The 20,039-nt window shown below is 36.1% G+C and overlaps 1 long non-coding RNA gene across 1 annotated transcript; it reads right to left on the bottom strand.

Moving 5' to 3' along the window:
- Positions 1-17,116: 17,116 nt before the first annotated feature.
- LOC120616532 (uncharacterized) lies at positions 17,117-19,136 on the bottom strand. The gene is made up of 2 exons (XR_005656615.1): positions 18,678-19,136; positions 17,117-17,497 (listed from the first exon to the last, which is right to left on the bottom strand). It is a non-coding gene; the product is annotated as an uncharacterized LOC120616532 (long non-coding RNA).
- Between the last annotated feature and the right edge of the window lie 903 nt (positions 19,137-20,039).

Raw genomic sequence — 20,039 nt, 5'->3', positions numbered from 1 at the left:
TATATTTCTTGTTTTTTATCCTATGGCTGGTTATAAGAATGACCATTTTTGGTGTTCAGCAGTTTTATTATGATGTGCCTAGGTGAGTTACCTTTGTTGTTATGTAATTTACTATATGAGGTCATACTGTTTCTTAAATCTGTAATTTGATGTCTTTTAACAGTTTGGGGAAAATTTCAGCCAAAGTGTCTTCACATATTAAGTGTTCTCCATTCTCTCTCTCTTCCCCATTTGGACTCCAATTAGATACTATTAAAAGTTCATATCATATTCTATATGTTTTTTATGCTCAATTTTTTTTTTATCTCATGCTTGACTTTTGATACTGACCTATCTTCCAGATCACAAAATCTCTCTTGAGTTGAGTTCTGTCTGCTGTTAAGCCCATGAAATTGAGTTTTAAATTTTGGTCGTGTTTTTCTGCTCTGCATTCCATTTGAAACCCTTTATTTTGCCATTTATCTTCTTGAATATATTAATAATCACAATGATCTTAAAGTCAATGACAGATAACTCCAATATTTGAGTCAACTGTGTATCTGTTTCTATTATGCATCATTTTTCTTGGTCCTGCTTCTTGCTGCACTTGCTAAGTTTGAATAAATACGGGCACTGCATGTATGAATTGAGGTTCCGGATGATGTTTTCTTTCTACTGAGGATTCTCCCATTCTCTTGCTGGTAACAGAGGGGCAGGTTACCTCAACCTCATGATAACCCGAGCCAACTTCAAGCTCTTTTGCAACTTTTGGGTCTGTTTCTTCCCTGACTCCCAAGGCAAAGCCTTTCAAGGTTCCAACTGAGAGCCTAGGATGCTTTCCAGTAACCTTTTCTTCAAAACTCCAGTTTTTAATATTTCCAATACTGTGAGCTTGTCAAAACCTTCACTAGTTTTTTAGCTGCTTTTGGCTCTGCTTGTAATTCTTCTGCCCTGCACAGCTTAATCAGCAAATACCTTGAGAGAATAACCAGTGTTAGATCGTGGCTACACGCTTCTGTGTCCCTCACATCCCAGGAATATTGGCAGCCTTATATCCTGGCTCACATCCTGTGTGTTCCTTAGCAACCTCAAACCTCAAATTCCATTTTTGTATTCCAGAGTTTGCTTCAAACTGATGACTTCTCTATCACTCTTTGTTTTGTAAGCCTGATGCATGTTTTCTGAGAACTGGCAAATCCCCCAAAGGAAAAGTGGCATTAAGGAAATCGTGCTTACATTAACTTGCTTCTCATCTTTCTGCAGTCTAGGCCCTCATGCCCTGGCTGATTCATTATCTCTTCAGTTCTTTCATATGGTTTCTTTATGTATTTTGTCCAGTTTTTCTAATTGTTCTCAGTGGAGCATTGGTCTTCTGCAAGCCACTCAATCAAGCCAAAAGCAAATGTCTGTGCAGTTACATTTTCTTTTCTATTCATGCCTCAGTTAACCATTGAGCTCTGAAAATTTTAGTGTTGCTTAGAGACCCTCCTGACCTCAGGACTCCTAAATGTTCTTCCAGGAATGAGAGACACTGATTCTTTATGGAACTAAGCCCATAATTGCAGATATTGCTAAAGACCTGAGAAGGAGCAGGAAGGCCAGTGTTACTGTGTGACATGGGCAAAGGAGAGGTTCACCTTTGACACCTCCTGTCTTTACTTCCCTTTACTATGCTAATTAGCACAGTGTAATCCTTTCCAAATTAACCTTTCAGGGCCTGGTGCCAGTGTTGTGTCTCAGGAGACATGTTAGCATTTTGATTTACATAGAGTATTTTCCACCAAATACCAGTTACACAGACAACAGTATGAATGGAGTCTCCTGCAGCCATGCAATGTAGTATTCCAGGGCTTTCCTCAAAGTACCTTGCTTAGGTCACTATAGCACAATGTTCCATGCTCCTGACAATGGTTCCTTATGTCAGCCTCTTCCCTTCTCCTCCCTCTGCTCCTGTCTGTCCTTTGCCTCTTGGTTGCCAGTGACTAGTAGGTTAAATTCTATAGCTTATATATAATGTAATCTTAATAGGTTAATGTGTTACTGTTCTCAATTTAGTTTTCATTTTTAAAGAGTTATTACTTTTTCCTGCAGACTGATGGGGAAAATAGAGACTCTAGGTTAAATTTAGATAGTGATCATTTAATCATATTGGCAATCATTCACATCATGAAACTAGCAAGGAGATGGCTAATTGTGTGTTTCATAGTTTAGCATATTTTATTTATTTTTATTCTGTTCCCATATGGTCCAAGCCCTGTATTTGATTGGAATTAACAGAATGTGAACTTTGGAATTTTTGAATGTATATGATAATATTTGGATTAAGTAATATTTTATTATACTGGGTATAATAAAAATGTCTATTTGAATATTTTACAACATATTTTTCAATATTTGTGATATTTTAAATCATTCCAGTCAACTTTAGAATCACTTGTCCTTCCATATCCTAGTATTTAATTATTCACAGTGTCAGAAATTCAATTTAATTACTATACAAGGTAAAATTGAATTGCATACCTCATGAGGAGCATATTATGAATGTCTTATTGCATTGAAAAAACGAATAACCTTGTAATAAATTTTGATGGCTTCCAAGAAGAACTATTTACTACAATTAAAAAAAAACAGTTGCACACCATAGGAATATTTTATCTAGTTTTTTAATGTGAAGAACACAGGAGAGAAAGCAGTGTCATCAGAAAGATATATGCACATGTCATTTGGTGAATCTGGAAATGTTATCTGCCTTAATGAAGTAACATGGGGGAAGGTATTGAATATCAGGAGAAAGGATGCAGAGGGCCCCCACACACACACATTTCTGAAGGTCAGTTTATTGCAGAAATGGAATAGGGATATCTACCCTTTGATGCACAAATTTTTATAAAAATATTTTAACCGTGAAAGAAAAAACATTAAGAAAACTATAGCATAATGAATATAACACATGCATGATTATATATAGTGTAAAGAATTATTATAGCATAATGAATTATTAAACAGTGAGTGATCACAAAGGTCAAGAAATAGAGCTTTCTTTGCAAGTCACTTCAAAAGCTCTCTACAGTCCCTATATTAATCACAGCCCCTTCTTTCCTTCATAAAAGTAACCACTCTTCTGGTTTTCACGGTAATGATTTCCTTGCATTTCTTGAAACAGTTTCATCCAAGTGTGTATCACTAGTATCTCTAAACGCTAAAATTAATTTACCCATTTAAAAAAATGAATATTTTTAAAATCTTTCCTAATCTGTTCCCTCACATCTCTTTTTATGTCCTTGCTCTTCATTCATTGAATAACCTAGCTTGTTTGACCTATAGAGCTCCTCTACTCTGGATTTTGCTGGTTACATTGATGTATACTTGTTTGGGTGTATTAATTACTTCCTTGTCAGGCAATTTAGACGTGCTATGAACCTTAGACTAATAAGAAAATGTAGTACTATTTTCTACTTATTAAATAATGGCATTTGAAAGTGATCATTTTATGCCAAATTGGTTCTTCTTTTATCAAAGACTGACATCCTCATTCCTATAATTATATTTCCAATGGTCTCGCATGATTTTTCTACTCACCTAATGGATTCTGACCTATAATCATTGTTATTGAAGGAAACAAAAATAAATGTCTTAATAATTTTCTAATTAACACTTCAGACAGTTCTAAGATGGATGTTGGACAGCTTGAATATAGACACAAATTGTTAGTTCTGACAAAGAAAAAAGAAGAATTATGTGATTTGGAAAGAACCATTCAAAACATTTTTGTACCAGATCCTTTTACTTTCACATTTAATCTATGTTCTTCTACTCAGAATCCATTGAAAGATTAGTAATCCCTGTAACATCGTATAGTTAATATAAAGAAATATTCACTTATTTTTGGGTTTTAATTCATTTTGTATGTGAAAGGAAAGCAAATTTTTTTCATTAAGGAATAAAGGAGTGAGTCCAAAGCTATCGATTTTGCACTGCCCTTTATATCCTCTCCTCAGAGAGCCAGTGAACTTCTGAAGATACAAGATTAAACGAATCTCTATAATTGTTGAACATGGTATATTTAGATTAGTCAGTATGAATGTTATGTTTTATTTTAGAAATTTATTTTACTATAATGCCATGGAGTTGAAAAGAATCTTCTCCATCTGTTGTGAGGTTACTCATGAGAAAAGCTAACAAATGGAGTGGCTAGACATATAGAGTTTATATGTAGCTGCCTGCTCTTCCTCTTTCCTATTCCATTTGTTGCCATAAAGTAAAAGTGGCAAAAATCTTCCAAAATCTGGTGCCTCAACATGCAGTACAGTATGACAGCAGCTGCTCAGAAAATCTTGGAGAGGTAGGGAATAAAAAATGCTTAGAAAGGATATCAGATTGTCAGCACCAGAATTTTAAGGAGTCGCTAAATCAAAGGTGAAGCAATAAGCTGTTTTTAACTGCAAGGATTTTTCAAGCTGCACTTATATGTGTTAAAACTTGCGAGGACACTTAGGAGGCATATTTCACATTCAGTCATTGTTAGAATCCTAAAAGAAGTTTCTAGCCTGAGTACATGTAACACTCTCATTAGATAAATAGCAACCTAGGTGATTCTGTGACACCCAGCCTTTCTCTCTGAAGGGGAAGAGACACAGCGTTCCCCAAAGCATGGTGTCTGCTAATACATCGTTATGGTCAGAAATTAAGCTGTACCAAGGAGAGCTAATGGAGCAGAACAAAATCTTTAGAAACAAGTCCCCTTTATTGTTGTAGAGCTTTTAACAACTCACTCTACTTTCTTACACGTTTGTGGTGCTTTAGCAGAGACAAAGAACTGTGCCTTTTTGAACCTATGATGTAAGTAGGTCAGTTTCTCTGGACTAAATTCAATGCAATTTGCAGCAGGTTAAGTTCTTTGCCAACCTGTTCACATAACAGGTGTCCCAGGACTTCTTTAGCCAGGAGGAATTAGTAAACTAGCACACAGCATGTCAAACCATTTGGTAAGTAATAGCATCATAATATGGATTAAAAAAGATTAGATTGGTGAATCTAAGTACCTAAATGTTAACATTTGTTATACTCAAAGATCAAATTAGAGACAGCATGAAGTCAATGAACAAAGGCAGACAAGGCTCACAAAAGTACTTCATTTCAGAATTTGCATAGCAAGGTAAAAAAAAAAAACAACCCCACCTGCGCCACCAGGATTTTGATGCCCGGTTTCCTGCCTTCCAGAATTGTAAAGATGCATCCTAGCTTGCTTAGGCATCTCACATTGCCCTCAGGACAGTGCATCTTGAATCCCAGGAAGAAAATGTCTTCGCTTTTTTATTGTATGATTTTTAAGTAAGCTTTTTTCCTGCTGGTATCCTTGGCTAGTTCTATGAGCTAACAGTTGGAAATGACCTTGTTTATTTACTTGAGATCACTGCTGATGTTTGATACCGAACTTGAATTATGAAATAAACTTCAATCTTTATTCTCTTGACTATAACTACAAGTACATATATTTATATGTGGCCCAAATAATTCTCTTTCATCAATAATATTAATCAAAAATTATTTTCTTCATAAATATTAAAGGGAACAAGCCCAATGATGAGCTCCTAAGTCAGCCTAGTATTTAAGCCTCCAGCCTATCATTATATTGTATCATATCAGCATCTTTTTCTGAGAATTCGTTCCCATTTTTTCCCCATCTCCAACTCTGGCTCATTTATTCAGTACAATTTAAAAATAATAAATGAACTTTTTCTGGAGCAGTTTTAGGTTTACAGAAAAATGAGCAAAAAGTGAAGAGAGTTCTCATGTACTCTCCCACCACCCTTCAGTTTCCCCTATGATTACCACCTTGCATTAGTGCATGGTACGTTTGCTGTAATTGATGAAACAATGTTAGACATTATTATTAACTAAAAGTCCATAGTTTACATTAGGGTTCACTTTTGTATTGTATTATATGGGTCTTGACAAATATATAATGACATATATCTACCATTACAGTATCATAAAAGGATCCAGGTACCACTCTGAGTGTCAGTTTTCTAGTTCTGCAGACATTATAAAACTGACAAGGAAAAAAAATACTGTATTTGCTGAGATTAGGAAAAGCCAATCCATTGTCAAGTTACCAACGATGGACCCTGCACATTATATTGTTCCTGTTGAACTGAGCAGCTGTTAACATAAAAAGAATGCTTTTCCTTTAGCTTTTTCTCTGCTGGAGATGAAAGCTATCTTGTGTACATTGAGTGGGCAGATATAAATAAAAATTAAAAGGAACATACAAATGAAATCTTTCACCCATTCTGCTTACTACTTTGTGAATATCTCCATTACCTTCCAATATGTCTACACTTTGAATCTCATATAAGGAGGATGATGGTGGAAGTTTGACCATGCTAGAGATTTGGTGACATCTAGAAAAGCCTTTAACAAACTTTCTCTTCGGTGATTTTCTTCATCTTTAGTAATTTTCATGCTTTCTCTTTAAAACTTTATGTACTTAATATTTTTCCCTTTTTCATCTGAATTAGGGTCCATTGTTTAATAATAAATTTAATGAAAATAAATTTATTTATTTGTTCTCCTATTAATCTATCATGTTAACTTGATTATTAGACCAGCCAAAAGAACCTAGAATGGTAGTGAAAAATTTTTTCTCCCCCAACAGGAGCAGCATTCCCAGTGGGCAAAATTTTATTCATTTTTTTTTGACAAATATATCATTATACCAAATATTTAGGTTAAATTCCCATATTTTACTGTTTAATGTTTCTGTGAGCATTTTTGGACATATCTCTTTACATAAGTCCAAGAGTTCTCATTTTTTACTTTTGTTTTATTCTCAGTGAGATTGTTGCATGTTTACATGTTCAATTTTTATATGCTTAGTACTAAACTCTAGAATTTTTCTATAGACTTGAGGTGAATTTTCTTTTTTCATTCTTTCATATTTATTTTTATAGGTTTTGAACATGTTGGATTTTCCTTTGAGCACTTCACCTGTATTTCAAATGATGAACAAGTTTATATTTCCATAGTATTAAAAGTTTCTGTTGCTTCATATCTTTGAGTACACTTAATAATTGTGCAAATTTTTAATTTTGACAATTTAGTGTATGTGAAATGGAATAAAGTTGGTCACAATATTTCCCAATATCAGTCCAACCTCTGTAGCATCTGTAATCATGTTCCTTTTTCATTACAAAATTGTTTATCTGTTTTCTCTTTTTTATCGATGTGGCTAGATTTTTATACATTTTACTTGCTTTTTTTAAAAAATAGCCTTTATCTTTTGTTTGTCTTCTGTGTTTTGTTGGTTTTCTAGCTTATTAAGTTTGTATTTTACTCTATGACCTTTTTCCATTTGCTTTATTTGGTTTGTTTTTTCTTTATTTCTAATTTCTTAAGTTAGAAAATGATTTTATTAATGTTGAGAATTTATTCTTTAATAATGTAAGCATTTAAGGACATGTTTCCCTCTAAGTTTTATTTAGCTTTTTCCTGCAATTTATAATTCATTATCATTCAATTTTAAAGACTTTTTACTCCCTAGTATGACTTCTTTAACTTATGAGCTATTTAAAACTCTTTTAAAATTTTTAATGTTTGGGTTTTTCTTATTGTCATTTTGTTATTGACATCTAAGTTAGTTGTGTGAGGCCAAAGAATCTATTCTATGTTTTGGCATTCCTTTGATATGTTTTGAGATTTGCATTATGGCCTAGAAAAAAAAAATTTTATTACTGTGTTGACAGTGCTTGAAAAGGTATATTCCCTAATTGGTCCATGTAACATTCTATATATGTCCATTAAGTTAAACTTGCTAATTCTATCATTTAAACATTCTATGTTTTTAATGACTATTTTTGATTGCACTAGCTGTCACTTTCTTGCCATTACCAAGAAGGCCTTAACATTCCCCTCAGTTTGGCTAAACTTTCCCGACCTCTCTTTATCTAGAGCATTTACTTTAGAAAACTTATAATTATAAATGCTTTCTCTGTCCCTTTGAAATGTAAAAAAATTTTTGAAAGCTTCTTGCTACTTTTATAACCCACAAATGGCTTTTTGAAGGTCCTGGAAGCCATCTCTTTGAAATATACCACCAAGGAAGACAGGGCTCCTATCTCCTAATCTCTGCGGGAGGTAGGGGCAAAAACTACCTGTCATTATGATATTTATCTTTTGTGATCTTAATGTTTTAGTCAGAATTTTTAAATGACAAGTGTGTATTTTGATAGTTCATAAATAATCCAATCAAACATTCTTTGCATTTTAGATGGGCAGGTAGTCCATTTATATCCAAAGTGATTATTGATGGATTTCGAATTATTTCTACTTTATATTTGTTTCACATTTTTATTTTTTTGTTGATGTTTTATCCAATGTCGTGGTTGATAGAGGAAAATGTTTCTTGTTGTTTCCTTCTCAGGATAGAGTTTATTTTTCACTCAACATTTTAGAAAAGATATAGCCTCTTAGGGTCCCAGAATTATCTGGAGACACCCATTGTAATTTCAACTTGAATAGATCTTTGGAGTTATCTTCTAAGGTTATAGTTTTTAACCTTAATATAATAACCAAACATAATATGACTCCCTCTAGAATTTTTCTATAGACTTGAGGTGAATTTTCTTTTTTCATTCTTTCATATTTATTTTTATAGGTTTTAAACATGTTGGATTTTCCTTTGAGCACTTTACCTGTATTTCAAATGATCGGACTATATGGTGCTTAATAGTTACTAAATATTCTGAAATTTATATTTGTATTTACTCTTTGATAAGAAAAGTAATTTAAAAGAGAGTTTTAATATTTTTACATGAGTGTGTTTTGGAGTTTGCATGTTTTTGTTACTGGAGCAAAGGGGTCTGTCTTCCTAAGCACGTCTATGTCAATGAGATACATACAGATATTTTAGAGAGTTGCAAGCTATCGCTCTCAAAGGCCTGGCTCCTGAGGTGTCTCAAGGAGATAGCTTATATAGGAAAAAATCATCAGTCATGGAAACTAAGGGAGTTGGGGGTCATGGGTGCTACTGATTGGACGGGGCTGGGGTAATTTGCCGTAGTGTAGGGTTCTGGAATTAGCCATGGCATCATCCCATCTGGTCCTGTGGCCGGTGGACCTGTCCTGCCTTGATGGGTCTGGGGCTGAAACACACCTAAAGCCAAGATGTCATCCTTAAGGTTTAACCAAAGTTATTGTCCTCCTGGTGATAGACCTGAGGCTTCATTCTTAAATGATTTGATACCTGCCAGAACCTTACGTCCTAAGGCTTAATGATTACGGGAGAAGGCATACAAAGGTGGAAGGATAAAAGTGGGGGGGTGGGAAATCAAGTAAACCACAGTGCCATTATCTAGGCAAAACAGGCTTGAATCAAAGACAAAAAGCTGTAAGTGAAATCTAGGTGTGGTTACATTTTTTTTTTCCTTAACTTTATTTCTTATGGTTGACTTCTACCAGGTTTTCAGTCTCCTTCGATAAAGCCGTTATGCCAGTACTTCTCAAAGTTTAATGTGTATCAGATTCCTCCAGGTATTTTATTCAAATGCACATTATGTTTCAGTAGGTTTTTTTTTTTTACATATTTCTAGCAAATTCTCAGATGCTGATATTCTGGTCCATGGACCATGCTTTGAGTAGAAAGGTCCCATTCCATTATTTCAATAGTTTTTAGAGTAAGTCCTAATCTTAATCTTCACCTGTTTCTTACTAAGTGGTCCCAGCTTGTAACAAATAGTTTGGTATTTTTTAAAAAGACAATTGTATTTAATCATCACAGCACCATCACCAACATATCTGGAAAGCTGGTTCCTGCACGGACAGTAGTGAGCCGAGTGTACAGTGGCATATCCCAGACACCTGTCAATCTTGGCTTCTCTGTCACACAGCTGTTTTTCCAAAAGGATTAGGGGAGTATGCAGATGACATACACATTGGAGCAGTGTGCAGGCGGTTAGGTGACGACTTGCCCTAGAATACTTTTTCTCTGACTCTGTTGCATCTCCTTTCCCATGGGCTTGTTCTGCTTGACTTTGGTGTTTTTATCTTTCAGATTGAAGTAGAAATTGGCTTGACCACCTAGAGATCCTCTATATAGCAGTTTTTCTGAGCGCTGATTTAACATTTGGGTGTCTTTTCAGCTGACTGGTTGGCATCTGTGAAGCCTTGTTTTTTTTATTATGGCCTTCTCTAGTAGGTTCCTAGGGCATATTAGCATGATACAAGTTTTGAGAAATCTTCAGTAAAGAAATATGTTTCACTTGGTGTAAATTTGTATTTCCCAAACTTACCTGGCCATAAAATTCTTTGGTTTGGTGGTAAAGACATCTTTCTTTATTTTGCCACCATCTCTGAATTTTATATACAGAGATAAACATATTCTTGTCAACCAATCACATTCTAAATTCATACTAAGGAACAAGTATTATACTAAGCACTTTAAAGACATTATCTCATTTTATACCTTATGAGATATGACAAGCTCCATTAGATAGAAGGGAGTTAAGTACAAGCTTAAGAACTCACGTAAAATATGGAGCTAATTCAGGACAGAGTCCCAATTGCCTGGCTCAGAAGCAGATTCTTTGTCTTTGGAGTATGCCTTACTGGTTTCAGGTGCCTAACGTTGGCCCTTTTGTAAGGACAGGGACATTGAAGTAATTCTGACATTGTCTATTTAAAATTTTTTATTGGGGTGGGGGTCAGTGGCAGTTATGGGAGACTATGATGCAATCAAGCATACTTTACCAATGAAAGAATACCCAGAAGGGTGCGTTTGTCACCTAATAAAGGTGGCTCAGTCCCAGAGAAACATCATTCTCACAAGAGATTTTAATGTGTTTTACAGGTGTTTCTCTGCTTGCCATGCCTCTTCCCCCAAGACAACTTTGCAAAGCTGATGAATAAGAGAGTGACATGGCAGGGGATTTCTGACTGGCACACCTTACATGAAAAGATGGAGAGCTCTGCTCTTAGCCAGTACAGTTGAATCTAATTTCCAAAACTAAATGAGAATAATAATGACAATAAAAGATCCAGAACACCACTTTATTACATCCCATTGTGTTTATAGTTCTTGGCAACAACAGAAAAAAAAAAGTCTTGCAATCAAATTAGGGCAATCTGCATGACGAAAGAATTAGCAAGAGACAGTGGAGGCAGGAAATTGTTGATGATTTTCATTATCTGTAATGCTGCTGAGAGCTTTATTTGGCTTCACCTTGAAACTTTGGAGAAAATCTGGCTCTTGGCAGCATTAACATCTTTTACTAAAGCATCTTGCTATTTAAATATGCATCAAGCCCTTGAGGTTATTTTGGAATGTTTCCCTTTCCTAGGTGCCTGGGGTTTTGTGTCCTGAAAAGAGATTCATTTGAGAAAACGTAGGGGGCTCTAGGTGCTATTTATTACTTAAATGAACATTTTCATCATATTTAAAATTATAAGATTCCAAGGGGCTTGAATGGAGTAGAGAGTGTTGGCTTCAAATGAATGAATGGTGTTAGGCAAATAACTCAGTCTCAGTTTCCTCCCCGTGATGAGGGATCATAGTACCTATCTCAACAGTCTGTGGCAAGAATTTGAAGGAATGTATATAAAGTCTCCAGCTACATTAGGCATTTCATGATTGGTAGCTAGCCTCTTATAACAAGTCTTATGAAAATTTGCTAAGGTAAAGAACATAGTTTAGATATTAGCCATGCATTGGAGATGAGTTTGAATGGCTCTTTTCAGTTAGTATTTATGTTTTTCTAGAGGTCAAAGATATTTATAGGTTCCAGTTCTGAGAGAAAGTTGAATACAAGACAAATAAGCAATGATCAGGATTGGCTGGATTTTTTCAGTTTTTTCGATTGAACTAGATGTTTCCAACTGAACCAGAATTGGAGGACAATTAGTCCTTAGACTCACACCTTCTTCCATTTTGAGTAAGAAGATTATCTTCACAAATGGATTTTTATATGTATTAACTGTAAACAAAAAGTCAGCCAGATATTTCTCCAGAAAAAAAAAAAAAAGAGGGGGGAAACAACAAGGAATTGCAATCTGGTACATGCAACCATGGCGAGCCACATACAAGTCTCTAAAGCAAAGATGAGGAAAGTCTTTCATAGAGGGGAAAAGGAAGTTGGGAAGGGCTGTACTGCGATTTCTCCTGTTGTGCTTTGCTATCTACATAGGGTGTGAGAGCTCCCCCTTCTGGCCCATCTACTTCACTTTAAATGAGATTTCTATTAATTTTTACACATACAACACAGATAGGGCTTTTTGCATCGTGTATTGGATTATAAATCTTTACAACTCATTAACTAACAAATTAGTACAAAAACAGGGTTTTTTCCATGATATTTCACTAACTTTTAAAATCATCACTCTCAAAGTATCAATTTAGATGTAACTCTAATGAAGTGATCGTTAGCTCCTTTCTATTTTTCTGCAGTCTCTGATTATTATTTTAGTTGATAAGGTGGGATTTGAAAAGGATGGTTCCAGTAAGATATTCAGGTAGGTTAATTTAGCTTCTTTCAATATTTTACCTTTTCTTTCTATTCTTCTACTTCTGACCTTTCACACAGCTCCTTCCTTGAAATATAATTCTTTAAATGATTTATTCTCATTTATCTGTACTTTGGAAAACTGATAAAGTCATTTTGTTTTAGAGTGATTCTACCTGAGAGAAATTAGTTTCTATCAGACCCCTATCTACTGCTTGAGGCCGGCCCCACACCTAGCCAACCGAGGCAAAAGAGTTCACACACTTCATCATTCGAAAGTATCAGATGAGCTGCACTGTCATTTGAAACCAGAAGTTTCCACTTAGCAACTCAAATTATTCACATAGATCATAAATACCAGGCTGGGGGGAGGTGTTCCTAGGCCAGATGTTTAGAATTATAAAGGGAAATTTTAAAAAACTAAGATCCTGAGAGAATCTGAAGCTAAGATTCTGCTTATATGTATAGACATGAAAGGTTTTTTCCCACCTTGAAAATCCAGGTGTGAAGCACCTGAGTTAGTCTATGTCTGTGTACATATGTGTACCTGTGTGTAAGTGTATGAAGCTGTGCATACATTGTGTGTATGCCTCAACATGTGCGCGCAATTGGCAGTCTTTCTATATTCATTTACTTTAGTATTAAAGATAATATCAGGAAGCCGGAGTCCTGTGCCTGGTGCAGCTCTGTCTAGTAGCCTCCTTTGCTCCAGGATTACCTAGATTTCCATTTGGATTGTCCCCTGGAGGGACTGAATAGTGGGGATGTATATGGTTTGTGCCTTACAGATTGTGTTAAAGTCTCTGCTACTTAATGGTCATATAATCTTGGACAGATTACTTAGCCTCATTAAAATTGATTTTCCTAACTTGCAAAACAGAAGACATGTAACTGAGAAGCTTGTTGTGAGTACTGCATAAAAGTTGTAAACTAGCACAATATCTGGCATATATTAGGTGCTAATAAATGTTAATTATTGTTTTTGCTATAATTATTTGACTACTATTTGATCATTACTACCGCCATTACTTGTCTATGGTTTTGCCGTAGCTCACACCTCCAAAATTGCAATTCTTTACTATTCATGAATAAACATATTTTTGTTGGTAAAATAACTTTTATTTTTAAGGGCGACATTGTGCTAAAACATAAAAAATTTTCCAATGCCACACATTTATAATTAAAACTGAAGCTTATCCAATGCGAAAGTTTTTCATTGCTAAAATACTAGTAAAAAGACAAACTTAGGGAGTACATATTTTACATATCAGCAGACCTAAACTACGTGAAACTGAGGATGTTAGCATCTTACCCCGTTCCAAGTTTTTCTGCGATTAGACACAGTTAACCACTTATACACATGATGGAAAAGGAAGAAAACACTGACAAAAAAAGTTAAGAAAAGGGGATTCAAATTTAGGAAGATACGTTCTTTGTTTTGTTTTGTTTTCATTTCTACAGTCTCATACTATTAATTTATTGCGAAAAGTTACTTCAAATATTGGGAGAGTTAGTTCTCTCTCTACAGACCTTGTTCTCTCCCCATTCCAATAAAGTGTTTTCTTCTAGTTGTATTGTTTTGGTGTATGCTTGGAATATGGTTGCAGCCGATAGGATAACATATACTGCTCATTGTTGTTACAAAGACAAAAGAAGCTTAGTTCTGTTTCTTTTTGCATTCTGACACAAAGTGAAGAACTAGCATTAAAATCTAACTTCCATAGGTGAATTTAATAAGGGCGGAGAGGAGATTTAGACTGCGTTTTGTTATCAATTTCCATGCAATGAAAGAGAACATGCCTTGTCATTTTCTGCTCTGTGTTGTCTTTAGGTGACAACATTTTTAATAAAGGTTTTATGGTTCTTCTTACTTGAGTTTACTCCTTTTTAATGTCAAGGAGACTATTTTACCAATAAGTTAAAATATTTATTATTCTTGGTTTGCACAGTTCTGCTGCAGTAAAAAAATAAATAAATAAAAGACAAAGTTGATGACAATGTCAAATACCCTGGCACATGTGTTTCAAACCAAGTTTTCCAAGGACTTTAGCAAGCTCGGTGTATACGTGGAACTTATGGATTCGTGCCAGGGTGCAGCTGTTCATTCCCTGCTGACTCTACCTCTAATAATGCCAGGGATATTCCTGTGATTTTAAGTTGTGCGGTAAGGCTTAAGTCATCTGCGAATGTATTTTTTGGGTCTTGGAGGTCTTTTGGGTTACCACACTTGAGAATGGCTAGAGAAAGGAAGCCTAAAGCTAGGAGTTGAACACTGCTAACTTGTTTTCAAACCCTATCAACAGAGTCACAGCCTCACCACTGGTCACTGCACAGGCCTGAGTGTGCCATGGTGTGGCTAGAGCCTGGATCCAAACCTCTGGTCAGCATTGGCCAAGAGAGATTGCTAGAGATAGGGGCAGGACGATGGGCTCTGAGGAAGCTTCTGACAGCAGCTCTACCTGAGGCTGTGCTTGCTACTTCCATGTGGGAAGATACTTAGGAGGTAAAGGGAAGGAATTTCCTGATATCTTTCACTATCTCTTCTCCTCTTACCTCCCTCAATTGTCTGTTCTCTGAGAACTGAAATAAATAGAAATGTGCCTTAAACAATTTTCTTCTTTTACTTTCATCTATTAAAGAATAGGAGAAAGGTTGCTGTGGTGGGTAGTGGGAGGTGTGGAATGAGAAAAAGTCAATCTTTATTGTAGCCCTACTAGTTGTTGGACATTTTGCATACATTCTTATTTAGGTCTTTTTGTAATTCACATAAGATAAGCATTATTTCAATCATCCATTCATCCATATTTATTGAGTGTCTATCATGTACCATGCACCATTCTAGGGCCTAATTATTAATATCTCTACCTTAAAATGAGACAATATCTGAGAGAAGTGAAGTAAGTTGCTCAAAATTGCCCAACTAATAAGTTGAGAAACAGAATTCAAATCTAGGACAGTTCTTCCAAATGATCTCTGAGGATTTACTCCCTGTAGGTGAGAGGTAGTAATTATGTAGAAATTTAATAAAAAATTTAATTTGCATAAAAACCCTTGTTAGCTGTACCAGTTTCTCCTGAATGATTAAATCTGAAAGTATATCTCAACATAGTTTGTGTGGGACTAAAATTGAAATGTGTGGAGACCATGATTGCTTTATTTTACTTCTTTGTTTTCAATTTCCTTCCACATCACCTCTATTCTTCTGACCCCAGGTACCCTCACCCTTCACCCCCACCTTTCCACTATCCATTTTATCCATGTGGACAAGTGACAAATTCTTAAAGAGGTTCAGAGTGCTCTGTAAGCTCAGCTTCAAGAACCCCTTCCAACCATATTTTTAACCCATAAACCCTTCTCAGGCAAAAATTTGGAGTTTATACTGTTAGTTCATTTGGGCTGCTTCACTAAACCAAGTTTCATATCGAAAATTCCATTTAGAACCAAAATAATTTGTAATTTGTTAAAATAACTTGTCATTTTTCCTGCAAATAATTTGTAAGTCAAAGTTTGTTATACATTAGAATGGTCCTTCTACTGACACTTCGTATCTGCAATAATAATACTTGCTATGATTTGTGACATGATGTGTAGAGACATTAGAGAAGTTTTTCTGCTTATTTTATAAAAGAAAGCATGAGACGTTTCGTTTGGTGTTTTTAAATTTTTAAATTTAAACTCATCATGCATTCATTTTGTTTTGGATTTCATTTAATGACTACTCTTTCTATTTTAAAACCATTTGCCATGATTTTTTAATAGGTTATTTATTCAGGACTTAGAATTTACGTATCGCTTAGGCATATCGAATGACACAATAATGAAAGTCAATCCTTCAAAATGGTAGCTTTAAAAATTCCTTTTATGATTTAATGCGAGTTTCTCAAGTATTCTGTTTTATTTTAATGGACAGACATATGAAGAGTAGCTCTGGTAATGTAATTCACAACCAGTTCTTTCATTATGAATTGAATAAATTTTTTATAGCTTTCAGAAATGAAAGCTATATGAGACACTTATAATGGTAAGAAAACGAATGAAAAATCAGCCTTTTTAAAGTAATGAAGCAATGCAGGAGAAGAACAAAACAATATTATAATGAAGTTGAGAAGATTCCTTAACTTCTAACATACAAATGTTCAAGTTGTTGGTCTGTTAGATATGAGAAAATGCTTGTGAAAAAAATCACTGGTTCATAAAACAATAAAAGACAGATACTCTGGAGACGCTCTTAAATGTATGATTATCCACAGGCCGTTTTTTGTTTTTGTTTTTGTTTTTTGTTTGTTTGGTTTTTGTGTTTTGTTTTTTGCATTAAGTATCAGATTTGGGGAATTTAGCATAGGAGAAAATGAAGACCTTATGGTGCTCAGGCGATATGCATCCCATGGGGAAAGCATGAAAGGACTTTTTTTCTCCCAAAATTGAATTGCTGCCTTTTCAGTGAGCCTTGCTTCTGTTGGTCCTTGAGTAAGAACCTATAGTCTCTGTCTTTGTGAGGCTATTAATTAAATTAGTTTTGTTGCCTCCAAAAATGCATATTTCCTGCCTTTGTCTTCTGGCTTTAACCACACAATGCAGGCAGTCACTATCCTGCTGCTGAATTTAGTCTCTTTCAATTCCAATAAAAGAAACATATTCCTGCCTTCTCTGCAGTCTTGACATAGGTCCCTTTATTTTGGCAAGATAATGGATTTTTAATAAGTAACAGCTAATAATAACAGATCATTAGCGATATCGCCTTTAGCACTTGTGCTATAAACCTTTCTGAGTGTCAGTTCTTTTGTTCACATCATCAAGATGGATTTCTTTGTTGTTCTTTCTGTACATCAAGATAGGCAGATCTCTGTAATGTGCCTTTATGTCCAGCTCACCCTTGCACTGAAGACACAGCCCTCTGGAGCCCGGCTTCATGTAGTGTCTTCTCTTCAATTCCTGTCTTGTAGGAACTAGGATTAGTCTTTGGCCCACTGTTCCTATGATAGAACCAAAGTGGAAGCTCAGGGTCACCGGGAGTCAGCAGTTGCCTGCAGGCAAAAGCCAGGTAGTGAGTACTTACTTATCTCTGTGAATTCCACCTCTCACTTCATTTTTGTCCCCTGACTTTTGTTGTTGTTGTTGTTGTTGGGGATATCAAGCCATTTGATTTAAGGGTTTCTGGGAAGCGTTGAAGGGCTGGGAGGACAAAGAGATATAGTTTCATCTGGGCTCGGGGCCCAGATCTTCAGAGCACTGGCTCTTCTGGGACCACCAGCATAATAAACCTGAGTATTCCAACTCAACGGTTTGCAACCATGAGTTATGTATGGAAACTAGTCTGGATGTCCAGGGGTCTCTGTCACTACGGTACATAGCTCTAATAGTGGGGAGGTCCAGGGTTCCTTCTGAAGGCCATCCTACTCCGAAGGCAGGCCACTCAAGCCCACAAAGAGTACGAAGTTTTCTTGGGGTCAACTTGACCCAGTAATCCCCTGGGAAACCCTTCTTAAAATTTTTTAACATACAATTTAAGACAGTTGACTTAGAGGAACCTCTACCCATATAGCATTAGGGAGCTTCCTAATGGAGGGGGAAAATAGACCTTAAAATCTCAAGAAAATAATTTGATAGAGGGCCCTTATGTCAAAAGGGCTGTTTAGAGATAGACAATTCTTAAGCCGAATCAGTGATTAATTGCCACACCCCTCATCCTGTGTATCCCACCCTGTGTTGGTGACGCAAAAACAAGGGTGGGTGCCTCCTCCAGAGAGGAAACCATTCAAGTGCTCCTCTGGCCACGTCCCAAAGGAGCTTAGGTGACGCTTGGCCGTAGTGGACTCAGCTTTGTGACTTACGTTCGGACACTAGTTCAATGCTGCCATAGACCGTATGCCGTACATCACAAAATTGCAGATGAGCCAACTCAAACTCCATGACCTTTAGGGGACATTATGGGTACCCAGCCATGGAGCCACAAATTCGTACCTGACTGAGTCAGGCTGGCTAGGCCGCTCATTCACTCACTCATTTACACACCAAGTTAAAACATCGCCTCCCCGCTTTTTGGAAGGCCCTGACCTTTGTCTTCTCTCCCGGGAAAACCCTAATGTCTTCCCCTGTTGGAAGACTCTGACCTGTGTCTTCTAACTGAAGACTTTAGGAGGTGATCAAGCTCCTCTTCCATCCAAAAACAGGACCTGACTAAGGTATGGAGCCCCGGGGCCTTACTTTATCCTGTGTCCATTCCTGGTGAGTTGGTCCATCCCTCCTTTGAGTCCAGTCGGGTCTCAGCCATCGAAGAGTCAGAGTGCGGGTCTGAAAGAGAATCTGGAATACCATCAGGTGACGTGCCTCCTCTTTGGACTTGGAGCCCCTTCTCCCCGGCCTGGCCAAGCCACCAGTCTGGTGGTTCAAAGGGCCAGTGTGGTTGAAATCTCACTAAGGCTTCCAGAAATGTTGCATAAATGTTGTAAAATCATACTGGCAAGAAGCCAAGCACCACTCAGAGAGTTGGAGAACTCAGGTTTATTACACCAGGGGTCCTAGAACAGCTAGCACTCTGAAGATCCAGACCCCAAGCTCAGATGCAACTTTGCTTTTATAGGGCTTATCCGTGCAGTTACATTTAGCCAGTTGGCATGGGTCGATTGGTTAATTTGTCCTCAGACAGTTACAAAGAGTTACAAAGCATGACACAGGTTACAGGCAGTTACAAAGAGTTACAAAGCGTGATATTTTCAGACAGGAACTCAGACAATACATTTGTTATCTAGACAAAACAAGCAAAAGGGAGGATGAATCTTTAGTTAATTTCGAGATCACCCTGTCCTTCCACCTATGTGACAAGCATATCTACAGAAGCAGAACAAAGAGCTGATTATAAGGTTAGCCATTTGAGTGAAAAATTCCTCTTCATTCTGATGTCCTCAGCCCACCAGGCTCTCCCCAGCTTTATAGATGACGAAAGACCCTATTTCTTAGTTTCTTACCAGCTCAGGGAGGAATTTACATTGATTAATATTTATTTTTCATAAATTTTATTTATTTTTAGTAGATATGATATCTGGAGTATCTGTAATGTCATACTGATAAACACAGAAGCCTAAGCTCATTTTCTTAGTGCACACTGTAGATAATTTCTGTAGATGATTTGAATGATGGTCTAACTACCTTCCTGGGATAGAGCAGGGAAAAGTACTTGAGAACAAAATGTATATTTATATTGCAATGACTTATTTAGCCTTAACAGTAATTGTAAAAGAAATGAGAAAATGGTACAAGAGGGCAATAAGTTGTAGAAATTTGAGAGTAAATGTACTTCAGCCAAAAACAATAAATAAATAAAGATTAGGGGAAAGAATCTCCATTTTATGTAGATGATGAAAACCTTTCATTAGATCCTTCTTTGGTGTTTCTTTTGGCATTTTTATCCAAGTGTGGTTTGAATTTGTCACATACATGAATTGCTATAAATTTTTTCTTATCTTTCTTTACACCAGATTTTCTCTATTTGGTGCCCACTCTTATTTTTTCAAATCTTTTACTTCCCTTTAGTTGATTCTGCTTAAATTAGTTTCTCAATCTGTTTCC

Source organism: Pteropus medius, unplaced genomic scaffold (genome assembly GCF_902729225.1).
Source record: "Pteropus medius unplaced genomic scaffold, Ma_sr-lr_union100, whole genome shotgun sequence".
NCBI classification, from domain to species: domain Eukaryota; kingdom Metazoa; phylum Chordata; class Mammalia; order Chiroptera; family Pteropodidae; genus Pteropus; species Pteropus medius.
The sequence above is the reverse complement of the archived record's forward strand: the minus strand, read 5'-3'. Positions and strand labels throughout refer to the sequence as shown.